Source organism: Echinops telfairi, unplaced genomic scaffold, assembly GCF_000313985.2.
Source record: "Echinops telfairi isolate 266 unplaced genomic scaffold, ASM31398v2 ScPeMD7_7469;HRSCAF=8507_1, whole genome shotgun sequence".
NCBI lineage: Eukaryota > Metazoa > Chordata > Mammalia > Afrosoricida > Tenrecidae > Echinops > Echinops telfairi.
In genome coordinates this window covers 70,078,606-70,082,473 of record NW_022111373.1, presented here as the reverse complement: position 1 = coordinate 70,082,473, position 3,868 = coordinate 70,078,606, and the positions used below count along the sequence as shown (strand labels likewise).

Here is a 3,868-nt window from a genome sequence, read left to right as displayed (position 1 = left end):
AAATGAGCTGATGCCAAGGGCTTAAGTGGAGAGCAAATGTTTTGAGAATGATGAAGGCAAGGAATGTACAATTGTGCTTTACACAATTGATGTATGTGTGGATTGTGATAAGAGTTCTATGAGCCCCCAATAAAATGATTTCTAAAAATAGATTCCTTTTCTCTAAGCCAAGGATCAGGTAGAATTTGAACTTACCCTTGCCTCTGTAGGTCCTTCTCCGGTCTTCCTTATCCATTTGGAATACCAACCCTTTTCCTACAAGGGGAGCAAGGGGACACTTAGATTTTTCTTTAGCACCTTACATTTTTGCACAGTTCATCTCAGGAGAGACGCCTTGTCCAATGCAGAGTATTATGAGTAATCCTTTCAAATGCCTAGTATGTTTACCCGAATCTCACGAAACATTACTTACTTACCACTAGCAGCCATAGCAGCCTTAACAGCCTTGGTGGCATAGTGGTTAAGCACTTGGTTGCAAGCCAAAAGGCTTTTCTCAGCCACTCAGAGGGAGAGATTTGGCTCCTGTATAGATTCTACCCACAGCCACCGATCCGACTCCAAGTCAGAGCAAGGCTGTAGTAGCTCATCTTTCTCCAACTCAGTAGCTGGTGGGTTTGAACCACTGACCTTGAAGTTGTTAATAGTTAATGCCTAACCCACACTGCCACCAACTCTTTCACATAAGATCACTCTGTAATATTCATGCACTGACTCTACAGCATACAACACGAAGGCCATACATGATACTGAGCACTTTATGTGTTTTAAATTAATTTCGGAAGAACTTGCCTCAGGTAGGTGGGACCAATGATGATTTTCTAGCCTTCATAGAGATTAATTCAGTGTCACTGAAATGAAATGAAATCTTTCATGAAAACACCCATAGCCAAGAGAAGGGAGTTCAGTTACCACAAATACTATAGTGGTCTTTAGCATAATTTCTATTCAGTAGTCATTTTTCTGACTGAACCCTGGTGGCATAGTGGTTACACATTGGGCTGCAATCTAAATTGTCAGCAGTTCAAAACCACCAGCCACTCCACAGGAAAAAGATGGGGCATTCTACGCCTGTAAAGAGTTGCAGTCTCAGAAACCCACAGGGGCAGTTCTACCCTGACCTGTAGGGTCGCTGTGAGTTGGCATTGACTTGATGGCAGTGAGTTTGGTTTTTGGTTTGGAATCATTTTTTCTAAACTTCCCGTCATGGTCCCATGACAATGTAAACAATGGGTACACTGCAATGGAAAATCCATAACCCAAGCCACTCCAGAGTCTACATTTTATTTTGGAAAAGTAATAAAGAAATCAGACAAGTGGCCCAAATAAAATAAAGCACTAAGCCTCAAGGTAAATTTAATACTAGGCAATTCCTGCCTATCACCACTATACCGTCTCAAAAAACACATCATAAATTCTCTCATCAAAGCAATTCTGAATCTGCTAGTCTGCATCCAAGTGGCAAGAGAACACTTATAAACTAAAACTAGTGGAATAAGCACAACAGAGTTCTCCAATAGGAAGTGGAAGCATTCATGCTTGTCCACATTGGTCTGAGCTGACTATTGATCTCCAAAACATTACAGCTTTCTCATAAGTTTGCTGACATTTTATTGATTTAAATATTTATCCCTGAACATGCTATAAACACAAAATGATGCTGAAAGGTTTGGACTAATAGTTCTCTGATTCTTTTCCTCCATGGCACACCCTCCCATCCCAATCCCAAAGCAATGAATTTAATTCTTCCATCTTCTAAGTAATATACCCAGTCTCCTGCTCTTGACTCAACATGAGACATTACTGGCTGACACCTCAATGTGTTACATGGGAGTCTTCAACCTCCATACTTTTCCCTTCCTCTGTCTTTACAATGTAGTTGTTTCACATTTTTTCTTTATGCATATTCCCTGTTTTTACTTTTATTACTTTGTATATAATGCTTACTGGAGCCATTTGTTGAGAGTTCATTTTCTTTCTATTATAACTTTTCTATTTTCTGGAAGTTAATGATTGCCCTGTTTTAGTTTGGGTTGGTTTTGCTTTCCTTTTCGCGGAGTCAGTAGTGAATCTTCGTTCATAAGGAGCCCTCGTGGTAAGGGTTGGACTGCTGACCTCAGAGCCAGCAGCTGAAAACCATCAGTTCCTCTGCAAAGAAAGATGAGCCTCTCTGCTCTGGAAAGATTCACAGCCTTTGAAACCCACAGGGGTGTTGTTTCTCTGCCATGCTGAGTCACCATGAGTTGGAATCAGTATGTCATTTGTCTCTTGACTGCAACTTCCACGAGCATTGATTGTGGATATAAGTAACATGAAATACTTGGTAACTTGAGGATTCTCCATGTATCATGATTTTATCTGTTGGTCCATTTGTGCGGTTATTGGTTTTCTTTACCGTGAGTTGTGATCCATACTGAAGGCTGCAGTCCTTGATCCTCGTTATCAGCCAGTGCTGCAAGTCATCCTCACCTTCAGCAAGCAGGTGTGTCATCTGCACAGCAAAGGTTGCTAATAAGCCTTCCTCCAATCCAGTTGCCTCATTCTCCTTCATATAATCCAGCTTCTCTGATTATTTCCTTGATATACAGAGTGAATGAGTATTGTGAAAGGATACAACCCTCACCTATATCTATCCTGCTTTTAAGCCATGCAGTATGGTTTAACACTTTAAAACGTCCCCATGTTCTGTTCACACTCTACCTCTTGATCCGTGTATAAGTTCCTCATGAACACAATGATATGTCCTGGAATTCCCATTCTTAATGTTATCCATATGATACATACAGTCAAATGCTTTCGCATAATCGATAAACCATAAATAAACATTTCTGATTCCCTGATTTGATCCAAGACCTAGCTGACATCAATAGTGATAGCCTGGGTTTCACATCCTCTTCTAAACCTAGTGTGAACTTCTGGTGACTCCTTATCAATGCACTGATGCAAAGTTTTACTTGTATGTGATATTAATGATATTGTTCTATAATTTCAGTATTTTTGCAGGTGGCCTTTCTTTGGAATAGCTTCATAGCTTCAAAAATTAATTTCTTCCAGTTGGTTGGTCAGGTACCTGAACTTCACATTTCTTGTTGTAAACTAGTGAGTACTTCCTGTGTTTCATTGGCTTGTTGAGTTATTTCAGTTAATATTTCATCAATTCTTTTTTTTAATGTGGAACGCTTCACGACTTTGCATGTCATCCTTGCGCAGGGGCCATGTTAATCCTCTCTATCGTTCCAATTTTAGTAGATGTGCTGCCGAAGCGAGCACTAGTTCATCAATTTTTGGAAACTTGTTTGGGCTACTGCCTTCAGTGTAGGTTCGACCTCTTCCTTCAGTTTCATTGGTTCTTGACTATTGCTGTCTCTTGACATTGTTGACTGTCAGCAATTTCTTTATAATGGAGTGGCTCTTTTATGTTTCTTTCTTTTGATGTTTCATGCATTTTTAAATATTTTGTTTATAAAATCTTTTAATAATTTCAATTCAAGGCTTGAATTTTTTCTTCAGTTCTTTCAGTTTGAGATATACTGAGTGTGTTCTTCTTTCTTGGTTTTCTAACTTCGGGCCGCTGCCTATTGTCATATTTTACTTTGTCTTCTCCAGGTGCCCTATGAAATGTTCAGTTCAGCTCTTTTACTTGATCTTTCTTACAGTTTCTTTAGCTGCTCTATGTTAAAGAGCTAGTTTCCTACTAATGGGCTTTGGGTCTCCACTCCGCACTCCTCCCATTAGTAGGAAACTAGCTCTTTAACATAGAGCAGCTAAAGAAACTGTAAGAAAGATGAAGTAAAAGAACTGAACTGAACATTTCATAGGGCACCTGGAGGAGACGAGCCAGTCGGGGTGCGATGTAGCAACGATGAAGAAT

At 39.8% G+C, this 3,868-nt stretch overlaps 1 protein-coding gene and 1 non-coding gene across 2 annotated transcripts in view; one reads left to right on the top strand and one right to left on the bottom strand.

The window, feature by feature from the left end:
* MSH3 (mutS homolog 3) overlaps positions 1-3,868 on the top strand; it is a 198,399-nt gene that overhangs the window by 184,028 nt on the left and 10,503 nt on the right. The gene's annotated exons all lie outside the window — the stretch shown is intronic.
* LOC115873831 lies at positions 3,163-3,267 on the bottom strand. The gene has a single exon (XR_004048616.1). It is a non-coding gene; the product is annotated as a U6 spliceosomal RNA (small nuclear RNA).